We start from the raw sequence: 11,206 nt of genomic DNA on the forward strand, positions 1-11,206 counted from the left end.
AGAAATTTTTTACTATCGATTCACACACGATGATGATTAACAATTAAAAACCTCCATAGATTTGTAGTGATTAAGAAATCTTCCCAAAAGTGATTAAGCAAAAACCCAATCAGCGATTTCGATAGTACATGTATTTCATGATTTTATTTATTTATTTATTTTTTTAACCGCTACTACAAGCATTAACAACATCTAAAGGTTTTATCGTTAATTGATGTAATTAAGGTGGAAATTTACCCACCACTGTTCTTATATGGAGCAGAGGTTGAAGAGATAAAGATCAGATGCGTAGGAGCATCAATGAATTAGATTCAGAAATGATGAAAAGGAAGGGAAAGATTAATGAAGTTTTCATGGTAAAAAAATATTTATAACGTAGTCAATGAAACAGATGGTTTTATAAAAAGGGCATCTTTCTTGATGTGGGATCCTCTAACGCAATTTAGGGACGACATTTTTCCAGTTGTTATTACAAGTTGTAATTGTGTGAATGGCCCAATTCGAGCTGTAATTTTGTGTCTATATCAAAACAGAAAAGACAGATTTGTTTGGAGTTGTTGAAAATATCCAAATAATTTTTTTTTAAATGCCATGTTTTGCTTATCACATTTAATTTATTAAATTAACTAGTGAAATGTACGATTTATATAAAATCTAAAAAATTGCTGGGAATAATCCCACCTTTGGGCCATCTACGAAATATAATCCCATCTTTGGGATATTTTTAAATAATCCGACCGTTATACTAAATCCGCTCAAAATGATCCCAAGTGACTTGTAATCGGTTGAATACGTAATTTTTTTTATTAAGCCTAATATACACATGTCACAATGTTATTGGTAAAAAAAAACTTTTACTTTTATTTTTTTTAAAAGAAATAATTATTACTTTTTTTTAAAGGAAATAAAGAAATAATTTTTACTAATTAAACTTAATTAACTTATTTAAAACTAACTTTTTTTAGACTAATTAAAAATTTAAAACAACCACCACCACCAGTCCCAACCCCAGCCACCTCTCCACCCCGCCACCGATCCAAATTGGTCGCCAGCCTCCGTCTCACATGACCGGTTGAGACCGTTTTGAGCGGATTGAGTATAAAGGTCGGATTATTTAAAAAGATCTCAAAGGTGGGATTATTTTTCGCGGATGCTCCAAAGGTGGAATTATTCCCATTAATTTTTCCTTTTTTATAATGTGTACTTTTATAAAAAAAAATGGATAATTATAAATAAGAATTATGCACCTTGTACAAAAATACTTGTAATTTTATAGTTTTAGATTTTCATCAAAATTATGATATAATACATGTTCAATGTCGCATATTCAATGTAGGAGTCCATTTTTCAGTGTGCTACTTACAATTGTTTCATTTTTAAGGATAAATTGATGGATTGTAGTTGTAATGTAGAAGTTTCCACTAGTAGAAAATAATAAAAAGGCACCCCCTATTTGCCACTGGTTCAGTCCAAACCGGTGGCAAAAATGGGCTGGAAAAAGGGCGGAAAACTGAACCAAGAGTTAAGGCACCGGTTCACTTCAAACCGGTGGCAAAAACATAAAAGGCCACTGGTTTGAATCGGTGCCTTTGTGAACCGGTGGCATTTTGAAAAAAAAATCCGCTCTTTTTTTCTCCTTCCTTCCCCCTCCTTTCTTCCTTCTCTTTCCTTAGCATTTCCATTTCGTTCAAACCCACAAAAACCCACTGTTTCATTCGCGCAAACCCACAAAAACCGACTGCTCTTCCCCTTTTCCCTCCATCACAACTGCCACCTTGAAAGGAGGTTCGAAGACGTTGTGCCACCTCTCTTCTCCCCTGTTCGAAGACGCCGCGCCACCTATCTTCTGTGTTGTCGAAAACCCCCTCCACCTCTCTTCTCTTTTGTTCGAAGACGCCACCGCACCACCTTCCACGACTGTTGCTCCATCTCTCCTTCCCTTCAAGCTACATTAAACCACAATTTGAGTGTTTTAGGTATAATTTTTTTTCTTTATTCACAATTATTTTCCAATTATGTACTTATATTAATTTCTTATGCATGTTGAAGAATTGTTAGAAAAATTAAAATTTAGGTTTGAATATAATTTTACTTCAATTTTTATCAATTTTTGGTTTTTTGTCCGTCACAAACAATGGATTATTCGTAACGGGCACCTGAAACGCCCGTTAAGAATAACCCATTATTCGTAACGGGCACTTGAAACGTCCGTTACGAATAAGTAGTTATTCGTAACGGACATTGTAAGTGCCGTTTACGAATAAGTAGTTATTCGTAACGGGCAATTACAATGTCCGTTACGAATAATCTCCGAATAAGACAAAAAATTAGGGGCATTTGTAACTAGCATTTCAGGTGCTAGTTACAAATACCCCTATTCTTCTTTCCATTTATCACCCATATTATTACATTCTAAAAGACTTATTATTCCTTGACAAACAACAGTACTAATAATACCTGCATATTTGCAGTAAAATATCATGTAAATGCTAGACAAATCCTGTGTTACGCACTGTCTACTAATTTCTTTTTATACTCTCCTATATACACTTATGACCTCCTGTTAAAATTCTCAGCAAATTCCATCTGACATCATTAGAACAGTATGAATTTGGTTAAAGAAATCATGAAATTTAGCTACAAAATTAAAGTGTTATCACCCAATTAAAGGCTCCAAGAAGTGATAATGATCACCAAAGAAAGCCTCAATATCACGTCAAAATGTTGTGCTACTTTCACTGGCAGACATCGATCCACCTTCAGATTTCACACGGGTGTTCCTCTGCTACCAATGTCAGGCCTTTGTAATCTTCCCAGGGGATCATTTGGCATAAATTCTGAAGGGTTTTGGCCTGGGAATTGGATGAATGCATATGGTGCATGTTATTATTATTTCCTTAAGTTAAATGATTCTGAAGGACCCATCATTTCGCCCGTGGCCATTCTAAGTGTTAGAATCCAAATCCTTTTGATGTATTATATTCCATTTAAGTGCTTTCCTAGAGTTTAGGTTATGTTTTCTTAGCTTGAGGTCCCATTATTGTGTTACTGTCAGATCAGTGTTCACTAGGGATTCTCCTTGTATGTCATTTAAAGCTCTTTAGAGGGCGAATGATTAATGAAATCTTAAAGCCTTCTACCAAGTGTTGCCTTGCTTTTATGCTTGTTTGTTGTTTGACCTTTATAGATATTGTGTCTTACTTGCATATTAGCTCCCCTCCAACCCAACTTGATGCGCTAAGGACTCGTGGTTCGGACCCGCTTGTGCCCGCTTTGAAGTATCGGCCGTCACAAGCCCCGACCACCCACACTCCGTCGCCCGCTAATGTTGCTTTGTGCTCACAAGCCCCTCTTCCGCTCAAGGCTAGCGTTCTTGCCGCCAAAAGGCTAGAGCGCGCCGCACGTTTTGGGGTCCAAACTCCCGGACCGTGACAGTTGGTATCAGAGCCGAGGCTCAAACCTCGTCGCAAGCAACCCGTGTAGGCACCGGGCTACACGAAGATGGAATTCGTAGAAGAAAGGCTCGCTTGGCTCGAGGAGAAGGCGGACAAATGGGCCGAGCTCCAAGTCATTGTACACGAGCAAGCCGAGCAAATTGTGAAATTGATGGCTGACAGAGATGCCCTCTGCGAACAATTGCAATTTGTTCAAGGAATAGCCGACCAAGCACTTGAGAAATGTGCTACCTTAACGCGCGTTGTGGGCAGAGACGCACTGGGTGTTGGTGCGGCAAAGATAAAGCCGCCCAAACCTCGCGACTACAGTGGCGCTAGAGATGCGAAAGAAGTTGATAACTTCCTCTTCGACATGGAGCAGTACTTCCGAATATGTTAACTAAGAGACGATCAGAAGGTGGATACTGCCATCATGTACTTGTTTGAAGATGCTAAGCTGTGGTGGCGCACCAAGCACGCAGACATCGAAGCAGGAAGGATCAAGATTGATACATGGGCGGAGTTCAAAGAGGAACTCAAAGAACAATTTTACCCCGTCAACACAGCGTTTGTTGCACGGATGAAGTTGCAAGAGTGCCGCCAGAAGGGTTCTCTTCGCAACTATGTTAAGGAATACTCGGCGATAATGTTGGACATCACAGACATGAATGAGAAAGATCGTGTGTTCAACTTTGTCAACGGGCTAAAGGAATGGGCACAGCGAGAGATTTTGAGGCAGAATATTGATACCCTCGCTGCTGCTATGTGTGCTGCTGAGAGATTGATGGACTACTCAGTCGGGAAGGGTCGTCAATCCGAGAAGTATTCAAGTGGGACGTCAACACGCTCTAACAGTCCGTCTCCAAGCTCTCCAAAGGGTACAGAGAACGGCTCACGAGTATCGTCCAACACCATTAATACATATCATAGAAGAAGTGGAGGAGGTGATGCCCAGAGACAAACATCTACCCCCTCCCACAACTCAGGAAACTCGAGGGCCGGCGCATCCTCGGCAAATACAAGGGCAATAAACTGCATACTTTGTCGAGGTCCACACAAATGGTGGGATTGCGAGCATAAAGAAGAACTTGACAAGATCCAAAAGAGATTGTCATCCATGTCCGTTCAGGAGGCCACAAAAGAGACTAGCAGCGATGAGGAGCCCACATATAGGATGGGTTCCATACGACGCCTGAGTGCTATGAGAATGATAGCACCTCAAGAAGAACCAGAAGTCCGATATCTTTCGGCAATGCGAGTGATAGAGCCTGAGAAGAAGGCAACATCGAAGAAACAAGCTCGCACCAGAAACTTAGAGAAGCGGGAGATGAAGCCCATGGAGTTGGCAACATCCCAGATACACACCCGCCAAAACCAAAATCAGTCACAAGGTTCGAAGCAAAGAGCGACGAGCCCAGAGACACCAAAGAGACACCAAAGAAGAACCTCCCAAGATGGAGGAAAAACAGTGGTTGAGCAAACAACGCAGGGCGTGTGCAAGGGATTACAAAGAAAATGGTCACCCAAGAGGCACCAGCCACAACTTGAAGCTCTCCACCACAGTCTCAAGGAAGCAGCTCCCCAACAGATGATGGTGGAAGCAGCTGTCCCCCTTAATTCAACAGATTCCACTCCTAGGAGGAAATTTAGAGATGAAGCTCTCAACAAGATGTTCAAGCCGAGCGACTCCAGAGACAAGCTCCTCGTCAACAAAGAAGATCCAGCTCAAGAGTCAGATAAGATTCCAGAAGATAGCCGCACCAACGGCGCATCCGAAACTTGAGATAGTTTAGGGTTTTCTAATTTTGATTGTAACTTTTGTAAGTCGACGAGGTTGTCGACAACTTAAGTGGGGGAGGATGTTAGAATCCAAATCCTTTTGATGTATTAGATTCCATTTAAGTGCTTTCCTAGAGTTTAGGTTATGTTTTCTTAGCTTGAGGTCCCATTATTGTGTTATTGTCAGATCAGTGTTCAATAGGGATTCTCCTTGTATGTCTTTTAAAGCTCTTTAGAGGGCGAATGATTAATGAAATCTTAAAGCCTTCTACCAAGTGTTGCATTGCTTTTATGCTTGTTTGTTGTTAGACCTTTATAGATATTGTGTCTTACTTGCATATTAGCTCCTCTCCAACCCAACTTGATGCGCTAAGGACTCGTGGTTCGGACCCGCTTGTGCCCGCTTTGAAGTATCGGCCGTCACAAGCCCCGACCACCCGCACTCCGTCGCCCAGATAGACGTGAGTGCTCCTGAGATTCTATTGCCCGCTTGTGTTGCTTTGTGCTCACAAGCCCCTCTTCCGCTCAAGGCTAGCGTTCTTGCCGCCAAAAGGCTAGAGCGCGCCGCACGTTTTGGGGTCCAAACTCCCGGACCGTGACACTAAGCCTCTCCACTTCCTTCTTTAATGCTTTATTGAGTGCTGAAAAATTAAACAGACAAGTGTAGATTCTAAAGATCTATACCCTAACAAAATTCAAAAAGAAGAGACCTGTCAAGCCAAGATCAATATATTTAGTGATATTGTTTTTGACTTGAAACAAGTAAATCAAGATATTTTAATAGTTGAAAACTTAAATTTGTATATTGGCAGATAAATTCCAAACTAGATCAACTGTTCAAACCTAAATTTTGATCCCATCCATGTTTAATGTTGTACAGGGCCTGAGACTCACCATCTCGCAACTGAGCTTGTTGTTTAGTGGCTTGTAACCGAAGCTTAAGTTCTGTGTTTTCAGATGTCAAACCAGTTGTGTCCCTCTAAACAATAAATTCATAAAAGAAACGTAAGCACAACAAGTTCACACAAGAGAATCCTTAAAGTACTTTTAATTTCCATATCCTAAAACCTTTCACTCTGTAATCTAAATGAAAGAACAAGTGGATCTAAATTTAAGATCAGATCTTTTAAGTTACTGATGGTGTGAGATCAGCAAAAATACCTAATACAAGGTGAGTTGTGCAGAAAGGGTGGTTGCTTCAGTTTAAAGAGTTTGTACTTTATGCTCAAACTCCAATATGTATCGAGCTTTCCTCTCTTTAGAACGTGCAGCAGACTGCCGATTTGCCATGTCACTGTGAGGCACAAGTACACTAAATAAGGTAAGCAACACAATAACCACCAATTAAGGGCCTTAATTTTCCAAAAGTAATATGACTATAAAACAAACATACTCTAAAGTCTCATCTCATGACTTTGCAATACAATGTAACAGTGTTCACTCCAAAACCATTGATAATAATGTCACTAAAAAGCCAATCTACCAATCGGAAAAGTAAACAAGATACGAAGAATGGCACGAACATACAAATGGCCATGAATTCGAACCTATCTACCAATTGCTATTCTCTATTCAGAATTTCAGAGTGTTGCTAGACCTCATCCATTGACATTAATTATGAGGCATCAAAATATGTTATTAACTCCTAAGATATCTGATACACACAAAAATTTGGACTACGGTTTTAAATTGGCTAATTCTTCTATTAACAAAATCAATCATTTTTAGCGTAACTTCAAACGATAATTGCAACAACAAAATGAAGTCCAAACTTCATCTTATATCTTTATGCTAGTGATATCCTTAGAAAATCATTCGAAAAAGCTTCTTCAATTAATGGAATTACTAGAAACAAAAATAAACTTTAGAAATTACTATACGTCAAGCACGAGTTCAAGCAGAATTAGATCAGTAACTAAATTAAGCTAAAATGTAAAGCTATAACATTCACTAGATCAGAAATCGCCTAATGTTCATAACAGATGATTCAAATTCTTTTTATCGTGTTTACCTTCAATACTTGAATAAATAATTTATAATTTTATTGAGATAATCCAAAACAACAAAATTCAATGAACATACACATGGATAAAAATGCAAAAAAGTAGAAATAACATGAAATTTGTTGAGAATCAGTTGAATATATAAATAGAGCAACAAAATTCTTGGCAAAATAATAAGAAACAACGATTTTACCAATAGCAAAGAAAGATATATGGTTATACCTATCCTATAACATTAATTGAAGTGAGTAGAATGCTCAGCATGCTTCTTGTCCTCCATAGAAGCGTTGTTTCCGTCATTGATGTTCGCTGAAGCTCCAGTAGCTCTCTCGACCACAAATTTTCCCAACCATTAGATTTCACAATTGCTTTCTCTCTGCTAGGGTTTGTTACTTTCTAGGGTTAGAGTATTGAATTGTGATTTGAAATAGGGTTAGAGTTAAGAATTTGGATATGGCGAACGGAATGAGAAGTCAGGTCTTGGATCACATCCTTCAACCTCCAACATTTCTCAGTAGTATGACCTTTGCCTTGATGAATCTTGCAATGAGCATTGGGGTCATAGCTAGCATTTTTGTTCTCTAGTCAAGGTTCTGGAAAGGGTCCAATTGGCATAATCAATCCTTGACTATGCAAGCGATTAAAAGCAGCATCATATCTCATTCCTAAAGGCGTGTAAACCCTCCTTTGCCTTTGGAATCTCTGGGTGGGAGCATTAAGAGCTAACACATCATTGACGTTGATGTTATTGGTAGCATTATTGGGCTTGGAAGACGAAGAAGAAGGAGTTTTGTTCTTCTTGTTTTTCCAAGTGTTGTTGTTGTTGTTGTTGTTGTTGCTACCAGTAGTCTTCATCAATTCATCCTCGATATTGATCCCAATATCGTATACAGCTTTGAAGGTGTTCAAAGGCAGAAACTTCAAGTGCTGTTTATACTTATGAGTTAAATTTGCAATAAAGAGGTGAACCATCTCCTTCTCCTTGGGAGGATCCACCAAGAGTACAACTGTTTATCTCCACCTTCTTAGATAAGTAGTGAAGCTAAGACTTCATTCTCCTTTTGTTTGAGAATGGAGAGTTCACGTTCAGAGGTCTTGGCTTGGATGTTACATTTGTAACGGTTCATGAAGCTTTCAGTAACATCCTCCCAAGTCGCAACATGCTTGGATTCCAGATAATAGAACCATTGTTGAAAGTCATGCTCCAAGGAAAGAGGGAACACAGTAGGGAAGCATGTCACATCTAATCCCTTAAGAGCCATGGTTGGAGAAAAAGCCTTCAAGTGGAACATCGGACTATTAGTAGGCTTGAAATTAGGAATGTCAGCAGTGGAAAACTTCTCATGAAGCTTGTCCCTTATGGACGAAGAGGTGACAGGTTGCTCCACATAGGTGTATTCTTCAGAGATTTTACTCATTTGCTCTTTGATCTTGTCCATTGCAACCACAGTGACATTGTTTTGATTGTCTTGCTCTACCGTGTTGACTTTGGTAGTGAGCGCTTGCATCATGGTAGAAAATCTCTCGATGGACCTATTAATGTTCTCAATATCCCTTAGAGCCATTGGTTGAAAGTAAACTGGAGATGGACTTTGTGGAAATGATTGTGGTGGTTTTCTTGAACGCCTCTTAGGTATAAGAGGTTGTTGAGGTAGTGACTCAAACCGTAACAACCTACCCCTACTTCTTGACTAAGTGCTGTGACATTGATACAAACACACCGTTAATGACTAGACTTAACCTTGACCCATTCGGAAAATAAAAGGCAAGAAATTTTTTTGAAAAATTTTTGTTTTGTTTTTTTTTTTAAAAAAAAAAAGTATGTATGGGAGGGTACCATCTGACTTACTCCGAAAAAAAAAGAAACAAAAAACTACATAAGACCATCCTAAAGTACGGTTATAAAATGGTGCACGACTCAAGGAAAAGTTTGTGAACTTGACATGACATGTGAGTGATTAAGTGAGGTTATGGACGCGTGTTATGACCGTACAGCTAGACATGAATCAAAATGGACATACGAACCACATAAGCACGCACAAAGACCAAAAAAGATTGACTGGACCAAACCCTTGGGCATCGTGTCACGGTGCTGACTGTTGTGACACGGTACAGTGCACCGTCAGACGGCACAAGGCACCGTGTCACGTTATTGCACACTGTGGCACGGCAGAGCTTCCGTGACACGGTGCAAAATTCCAGGTTTAATTTTGTGTAATTTCCAGGTTTTAATCAATTTTAAGTCCATACTAATTACTTTGTGGAAATAAAAACCCTCGGTCATAGATTAAACAAAATGAGCACACACATGTGGGTTAGCACCAAATAAACCATGTAGCACTTAGTCACGATGATGCAAAAGAGTTCGCAACCTAAGGTCAAGATCTATGTTCAGCTATTGGTCAATCTTTAGGTATCAAAAGGGTACCATGGTTAAGATAGAGTTTGGACGCGTTAGCAAGGCAGCCTCCCTTGAGGGTGTATGCCAACGGGCGGCTCCGTGAGTTCGTGATGTAATCGAACTCGACTTCATGGTTTGGGTGGATTTAATAACACGGATGAACCCTTATTGCCATGAGCGTTTTTTGGTTGATAAAGCTTAAATCCCCCGGGGCTAAGACGTATGTAGAACACACACGTTTTTTCAGAAAAATCGAAGGAAGCCGACTGTGAAAAAGTAAAATAAAGCCACTAGAAAGATTTCAAGACTGCTGTGACATGGAAGAATGTTGCGTGTCACGGTGCTGAACACCGTGTGACGGTGCCCTGCGTTGTGGCAGAATGTTGTGTGCCACAGTGCTGAACACCGTGTGACAGTGCCCTGCGCCGTGACACGACAGATTCTTCTGTGGCGCGACAGTCAAAAAATCTGACTGGTGCCCTTTTTCCTTCGTTCATAATCCATGAGATTACTAACTCCATATGGTTTGAAACCACAAAAGGAGGATCAGGGATGATGGTATGAAGTGAGTCATGGAGTCACATTCGCCCGTATTGGCCTCTACTCGATTCTTATAGTGAAAAGTGATTCCTGCGATCTCAAAGGCATACAAACAAAATATTCAATTTGATCCAAACTATTATTAAGTTAAATTGGTTTAATATTAATGCAACATATAATTCTAAAATATTAGAGATCACTTGATTAAACAACAAAATTAAAAAGGATCCTAAACCGGTTGTCCAAATTATCTTATTAGGCATGATTTTCAATTACATATTCTCTTTAAACATGCAATATGGTGATCATAAAAAATATAATAGAATCAACATTAATATTGTAAGCAATTTTTTTAACGGAAAACGATCCTGAAAAACAATTAAAAGTTATTAAAGTTTACATAAGCCTGAATAACATCAGGAAAATCATCAAGCCAAACACGCAAATCGCTAAAAGTACTACCAAATCGTGCCATGTAGTGTGCCACCTGATTTGCAGTTCTTCTAACTCAAGAGAAAAAGCACTGAGAGCAGCTAGCAGCAAGGTGAAGGATTTCCTTGATGATTACACCCAAATAAGAAGGATCAACATTTTTTTTAGAGCAAGGAAAACTCTCTGGAAGTCAGTTTCAAGGACTAACGTGGTGTACCCAGCTTCCATAGCCACCCTCATAGCATGTCGTAGAGCTAACCCTTCAGCAATAGCAACGTCATTGCTGCCCCTAACCTGCAGACAAGTAGCCAGAACAACTTCCCCATCTTTATCCCTGACCACCCCCCTAAACCAACCATGCCATTCTCAAAGATGGAGGCATCAGAATTGACTTTTTAAAAGCCTACTTCAGGCTTTCTCCATTTCGAGCAGTAATATGAGTCACTATTTTCACTTCCCTCCCCAACTTGAACATTTTCACACTCACTCACCATCTGCATTGCTTTATGACTTATCTCTCCTCTTTCCCGCTTCTTCTTGTCAAACACCCAAGCATTTCTACACCTCCAAAGCCCCCACTAAATACACCAGAAGATACTCCACCAGCGTTTCTCAGA

The sequence above is a fragment of the Chenopodium quinoa genome, unplaced genomic scaffold, assembly GCF_001683475.1.
Source record: "Chenopodium quinoa cultivar QQ74 unplaced genomic scaffold, ASM168347v1, whole genome shotgun sequence".
Lineage (NCBI taxonomy): Eukaryota > Viridiplantae > Streptophyta > Magnoliopsida > Caryophyllales > Amaranthaceae > Chenopodium > Chenopodium quinoa.